Source organism: Athene cunicularia, unplaced genomic scaffold (assembly GCF_003259725.1).
Source record: "Athene cunicularia isolate RWA unplaced genomic scaffold, athCun1 SCF_1, whole genome shotgun sequence".
NCBI lineage: Eukaryota > Metazoa > Chordata > Aves > Strigiformes > Strigidae > Athene > Athene cunicularia.
This window is the reverse complement of record NW_020799155.1, coordinates 2,205,351-2,212,366: the sequence shown is the minus strand read 5'-3', so window position 1 is coordinate 2,212,366 and position 7,016 is coordinate 2,205,351. Positions and strand designations below refer to the sequence as shown.

The window sequence follows — 7,016 nt, the reverse complement described above, 5'->3', positions numbered from 1 at the left end:
TTTTTTTTTTCTTCTGTTTAACTGGAGATTTCTGTTCAGCGGGTATTTCTTTGCTGTGCACTTTTCCCCAGTGTCTCAGTGTCCATCTTATTGCCCACTGCTAGCTCCACTGTAGAAGAAATGCCTCCCCACCTCTTCTGTCTCCTTGTTTTCATTCTCAGGGGCATCGTGGTGAAGAACATTAGCCAGAGGGCTCAGGTGCTCCCAGACGGTGGCTTGATGGCCTGTGCCACGTCCCTCTGGTCCCACCTCCAGGAGCGGGTGAGTGGCGTCACCCCGCAATAAGGCAGCGTCCTGCTTTGGGAAGAAAGTGTGCTGGGTTGGAAACCCTTGGGTGGGCCGGGAGGAGGCTGCCTTCCCGGGTCAGGGATGAGCGCTGGCCTGTCTTATCTGATCTGGAGTTGATGTCTGTCCCAGCTTTAGCTCTAGAATTACTCTGAGACCCGGGGAGCTCCCGTTCCTGTAGGCTGTGTCCTTGGTGCTTTCCCACGCTGTGGCATCCCGTTGCCGTCCCAAACTCTCACCCGGTGTGAGGAGAAGGGGCACAGTTTGAGTTCTGTCCTGTTTCTGCACTGGGGAGGCAGAGTTCTTGGCTTAACACTGGTGTTAGGAGGAGATGCTTTCCCGTTCCCTGCCTGCAGCTCTGGCTACCCCAGTGGAACAGCGTTAGCAAGTGCTGGTGGAGAGACGTGTTGGTGACCGTACCCAGCCTGCCTGGGTGAGCGTGCCTGCTCCGAATGCCCCCACCCTGTTCAGTCCCACCTGCCCCTTCAGAAGGCTTGAGGGGTCGTGGTCATGTCTGCCTTGGGTCACAGTTAGCAGTCAGAGGTTCAGATGGGCTTTTTAAGGCTGAAGAGAAAGGATGATTTATTTTCTGCTGGGGCTGTAGGTTCCCTTTAGGGTTTGCAGTCGCCATCTCCTGGCAGGTTTAGATTTGTTTTGGGTATTCGCGTACTCCTTAAAATGCTGTAAACCGCCACTGCTTTGCACAGCAGTTCAGAAGTTTCTGGCAATACCACTCGTATCTTGCAGTCTTCTTGGACAGGCACATCGCTGGTGGTGTGTGTGCTTTTGTTTTTGTTGTTTGTTGGTCTTTTGCAGGGTATTTTTATCAGGAGAAGGTGATAATGAGCAGGCTTCATCTGATACTGTTGTTTCCTGGAATTTGTACTTTCCTAGTGACCCCCAGAAACGTGGCCATATGAGTCACAGATATTATTTCCTGGGGAAAACAGGGATTTCTCAATGCCTGTGTGTTGCTTGAGACATTGTAAGTAAGCTGGGTGGTAAGTAAGCTGCAATGGACATGCAGCTGCCCGGAACGTTAATGATCAGAGGTACCCAATTTCTGGCAGTGAATCCATTTGTTCTGTGTCTGACCCTCCGTGAGCCAAAGTGTAAGAGGAATATACGGGATTAAACGTCAGGCTGGATGCAGAATAGGCCTAAAGGCCGTATCCAGCCTGCAGAAAGCAGCTTGACTATTGCTTTCTGCAGAGGTTTTGTTTGTTTTCTTTAAAAGAAAGCAGCGGTGCTCTGCCTGAACTTTTAGGATCTTTTTCCAAAAGTTTTACTTTTATAATATATTATTTAGTTGCTACTGTTCTATAATGACATTGTGTAAGTGGAACTTTTATACAAAAGCAACGTTAATGGAAAAGGCAAACTCATTTGAAACTAAAAGGTGAGATGTGTGCTTATTTTGCATCATCTGTGCAGGACTTGTATCCTGCTTTGATATGTCCCTGCCTTTACTCTGCAAAACTGTAGGTAGTTTTTCAGTACAAGCTGATGTCTGTCCTTTTGTATCTCTTGTTGCACAGGATCACTGGCAGTATCCGAAAGAAATGTGGACTTGCTGGGTCAGTGGCTTTGTGACCATCAGACACCTCCTGGAGGACTCGGTGGGTGAGCTGAGATTGGATTAGGTGGCTTCTTTTGCAGCTGTCCTGCCTGGTGTCTGGACTATTTTGCAGTTGGCTTGTCAGCAGATCCTAGCAAGCTCCATGACCAACAGGTCTTTGCAGCGAGTTTGAGATTTTTGTTCTGCCTGCTCGTACATGTTGGTGTTTGCCACATCACCCAGATGCGTCACCGGTCACTGCAAATGAAAGACTTCAGTCTGGAATGGTGGCCTGCAGGCTCACCAAGCTGGCTCAGAGCCTGTCTTATGTTCCAAAGTGTTGGTTTCCTTCTTGCATTTCTTGCTAATTAAGCTCAAATATGTATCTGAGTTTTGCATGGGAAGTTGTACTGGGTCTGGCTGAGCCGGAATTGGTTTTCCCCTGTATTAGCCCCCATGGTGTTGTGGTTTATGCTGGGAGCTGGCAGGGTGTTGGTAGCCCCCTGGTGTCGTGGCTACTGCAGAGTGGTGCTTACGCAGCACCGAGGCTCTTTCCAGCATTTCCCCCCAGTGGGACGGGGTGGGCAAGATCTTGGGAGGGGACACAGCCAGGACAGCTGACCCCAACTGCCCAAAGGGACATTCCAGCCCATGTGACGTCTGCTCAGTATAAAGCTGGGAGAAAGGAGGAAGGGGCTGGGTCACCCTTGGTCCTCCGAGGCAACCACTCCGCCTATGGGAGCCCTGATCCTGAGAAGGCCCGACAGCGCCTGCTCATGGGAAGTAGAGAATGAATCTGTGGTGGGTTTTTTTTGCTTCCACACGCGGACCTTTGCTTCGCTTTGCTTGTATTAGAACTGCTTTTGTTTTACCCATAAGGGTTGGTCTATCTTATTTTCTTTCTCCTCTTTGCCCTGTTGAGAAGACAAGGGGAAAGGGGGGGAAGTGATAGAGTGACTTGGTGAGTACCTGCCATTTAGCCAAGGTCAGACTGTTAATGAACAGAAAAACTGAGTAGCAACATTTAAATACATGCAAGCCACGATAAAGAGAATGTACCAAAAAAGTGCCACCACATGATTTGCATGCAGTGGAATGTTCCTATTTCCTAGGCAATGTGGCAGTGGGAAAAAAGCCTCTGTGGCTCTTTCCCGAGCCATTGTGATCCCTGCCCTCCTGCCCATCCGCCTGCCCAAACATGCTAGAGCTCCAGTATGAACTGGAGTCGAAGGCAGCCAAGTGGTACACCACGATTGTGCATAATCTAGTAAAAACTTAAAATCTTCTTTTGCCATTGCTTTCACTGCAACAGAGTCACAAGCTGGGAGCAGTGTCTGCATTCAGGCTGCCTTATACTCACTTGTTACATGGAAGTGTCACTGTATAGGAGGAAATTTTAGAGCAACATGAAAGTACTGATGCAAAATTTCCCAATGCAGCAGCTTAGTGATATGGTATGGAATCTGAAACTCCTTTTGTAGTTGTTTTTTGACTTATGCTTACTGCTTTTGTTTTTGAAGGTTGCAATCGCAGTGCCTACACTGTAAAACCAGTCACCCACAAAGTCAGAGGATGTTCCTTATCCCCTGGATCTGCTACCTGAACTGAAGCTTCCCACGAGGAGGCCTCTTCACACTGGCCTTGGAGCCGCAGTGTGCAAAGGTTCAGTGCACAGGATTGTTAAATGAAAAAACACAGGTAAGAACTGCTTGTGGGGTGGAAAGGAAGCTGCACGTGTTCTGTAACCACTCCTTGACTAACAGAGACTGTTATGAACGAACCCAGCTAATTCACTCGCCAGTGGTGGTGGTTGCTATTAACATGCAAAAGTACGTAAGTGTTCTTCCATTACACTCCCTTGTCTTAAACCTCCTGGGGCTGTAACACTCACTATTTAGCTATCACTTCTTCAGTGAAAACCCTGAGTTTCTCTCACAAGACTACTTCAGTTTTAAGGTGAAGCCATGGTTCTTCAGACTCTGTGAGAAACCTCTGCACTCCACAAAGCACAGGGAAGAATCAGGGCTAAGCCAAATTTTACTTTTACAGTGTGGGAGTGTCAGCCGTGCGCAGCTGTGGGAGATTCAGTATGTTAAGAGGCAGATTGACATCAGCTGGTCAGCTCTGTGCAGGCCCGGAGAAGCAGCAATGCTTTGAGGAGAAACAGCCCTTGGAAGAAAGATAAAGTGCCAGGCTGTGTGTCCTGGTTCAGCCAGGACAGAGTAAAGTTTTCCCCAGCAGAGAGAGAGGGGGAAGGGATCTCCAGCTGGGTTATTCATACCATGCTGACGTCAGGTCCAGGGGTGGAGCCTTTTCCTTGCTCCTTGGTGGGTACAGGAGGGAATTTGGCTTTCCGTAAACCAGCTAGCGGTATTTCTCTGTATATCGTTTGTCTTGTTCACTGTTATTGCTGTTTATTGTTACCATTGATACTGTTGTTGTTCAGATTGTTCTATCACTCTGTTGTATTAAGTTCTTGTTATTTTAGCCGGGGTCTGTGTTTAACTTCCAACCCGACCGGTGCGGGTGGGGGAGGGGCAACGGCCACGTGGTCCCTGATCCCGGCAACGATTAAAACTTGCACATTAATACTGTGCTAAGGTGGCAGGGAAAAACAATGGACAGCTGCAACTCTGAGCTGTGGAAAAGCACAGTACTATCTGATGGGAGAGAGGGTTGATGGCTGTCTAGTTGCTGATTTGTTTATTATTAAGAGCTTGAATGAGAGCATAAGTATGTATTATTGTGAGAAGAAAAAGAGAGATTAAAGAAAATAAATGGCCCCTGTCCTGCAGAAAGAACACTCTTACTCGTGATTTTGGCCGCTACATTATGGTGCACATGCGAGCATTCATTATTTACTGTGTCAAAGTGATGGGAAGTGTGTTCTGTGACTGCAATGGTTATGTAAAATACATAACAATAGAAACAGAATGAATGAAGCACAAAGCTAGTGGTGCAAAAATTATGTTTACCAAAGGTCCAGTCATTTCCTAATATAATTTCAGGTATTCTGATGACCTTTTTGAAATTATGCTTCAACAGTTAGAGTGAAATCTCATTTCACTGTGAAGAGTTTTTGATAACAAAATCGATTACTTCAGTATTTTCTGTGTTTTCACTGATTAATAATTGCTCTAAAATTTCCTCCTATACAGTGACACTTCCATGTAACAAGTGAGTATAAGGCAGCCTGAATGCAGACACTGCTCCCAGCTTGTGACTCTGTTGCAGTGAAAGCAATGGCAAAAGAAGATTTTAAGTTTTTACTAGATCATGCACTTAATTAATAAAATGTTCTCCAAGACATGCTCTTTCTACTTTAATTTCTACTTTCCTCTTTTGATGGCAGGTGAAACAAGCCTTATAAGAGAGCAATTCAGTCTCTAGAGTTACAGTACAAGAACTTGCTGTTCAGAAGCATTTGAAAACATCCTGAAGATGAAGATAATCCTCACGATACGATGCAATTTCAATGAGAGTACTAAAAGCTATGATATGCTAAGAACTGAACTAAGGTGTCAAGAGAAGACCTACACTTTAATAATTTTCATACCCATACAAGTTTCTAAAGCTCGACAGGAAAAACCCCAAGTGTCCTGTGGGTAATCTGTTACTTTGCCTTTTTGGGTAGAGGGCCCTATTCAATTTGTTTTTCACCAAAGATGCTAAATCACTTCAGGTTAAAGGAGAAAATTACTTCAGAGAACCCAGTTTTGTCTTCCCTTAATGTAATCTAAGTTGTGTTTTATTCCCTAGGACAAGTTTTCATGACTAAATGTCTCAGACTTCTGTATCAACAGGGGAAAAGATCTGAAAGGCAATTCCAAGCAGGGTCAGAGGGAGGTGGCTCTGCCCTTCTTGTGCCAGGTAGTTGGATGCAGATCCAATTTATCTTCCTTCTTTCCCTTGTTGCAGTTTTAGCTGCTGCTTTTTAACGATTCACTAGTCTCAGTTTCACTCAACCCTTCTTTTTACTGTCAGTACTGATGGATAAAGGTGTCCCTCTGTGTATCTCTAAGCACTCTGGATTATTGCATTCTTAACCTGCATTAAACAACTGAATAAAGGCTGCTATATTTGGTCCAATAAATACATGCATAGATGTATTTATTGTATATCAATATATTATCTTTATCGATACATAAATAATATATGTATTTATGTATATATTGTACATATATACACCCACACATATATAGTACCACAGTGTATAAATGATACTGTAAATTATCAAAATATTATTGGAAGTAGTCTTTAAAAAAAACACCCTTCTGAACTTTAAGATAATTGGTTTCAACTTACTCTAAATAAAAATACTCTTGCATTAAGAATACAATTCTACATTAATTTAACCCGTTTAGTACAAATGCATGCAGAGGTGTACAGTGCAGCTTATTTCTCATTGTCTGCTGTTGGCATGCAATGGATGTGCAGAATGAGGGCGCAGTCACGCTTCAAGTGCTCAGAGATACAGGAATTCTGCTTGTTAACAGGTGGATTGTCATTTCCCAAAAAGACTTCAAATGGGACTACTGTGGTTTACCTTTCACTTTCAAAATTCTATTGAGTTTGCCTTGTGACCAGGATTTAAGTATCAGTACAGATTGATTATCAAATTATAGGATCCAAAACTTTATTTAAATAATTTTCTTTCTACAAAAATATAGTTACACATAATACCCTTCTTGTTTCCTGTGGTTAATTCAATGCATTAATTCACTGAAAAGTTTTACAGTCCTCCAAACGATACCTGTTTAAGTTTCAAGTTATTCAAAGGTAATTTGTAGGCACTTTCCATTTAAACAAGTATTAAACATAACTCTTGCTGCATTAAGGCTGAAACACACTTCTGTTAAAGTTTGAAATCCATTTTCATATTGTTAAGTTGTTCCCATCTCTGTGGACTGCTCTAAATACTTGCAATGACTATTGACAACTTTTCCTTCAGTTCTACTTTCCCTCCAAAATTGACCAGTATTTTTGGTGGAGTTGAAAACTGTGTCCTCAGTATTTTTCAAACATGCCTGTATTTCTGGTGAAACTTATACTTCTGTGCTTTAGTCCCTGAGATAGCCTGTAACTCCTTACCAAATATTTATAATAATATATATTTGAATGCTGCCAAGCTAAGGTGAGATTTTTATATATGACACCTTACTCAAGAACATTT

The 7,016-nt window shown here is 43.7% G+C and overlaps 1 long non-coding RNA gene and 1 other non-coding gene across 2 annotated transcripts; both read left to right on the top strand.

Annotated features, from left to right (window-relative positions):
* Positions 1 to 158: 158 nt before the first annotated feature.
* Positions 159 to 6,624, top strand: LOC113490484. The gene is made up of 3 exons (XR_003400240.1): positions 159 to 261; positions 1,824 to 1,946; positions 6,613 to 6,624. It is a non-coding gene; the product is annotated as an uncharacterized LOC113490484 (long non-coding RNA).
* On the top strand, positions 362 to 446 carry LOC113490494. Its single transcript, XR_003400244.1, has one exon. It is a non-coding gene; the product is annotated as a small nucleolar RNA SNORD45 (small nucleolar RNA).
* Positions 6,625 to 7,016: the final 392 nt, after the last annotated feature.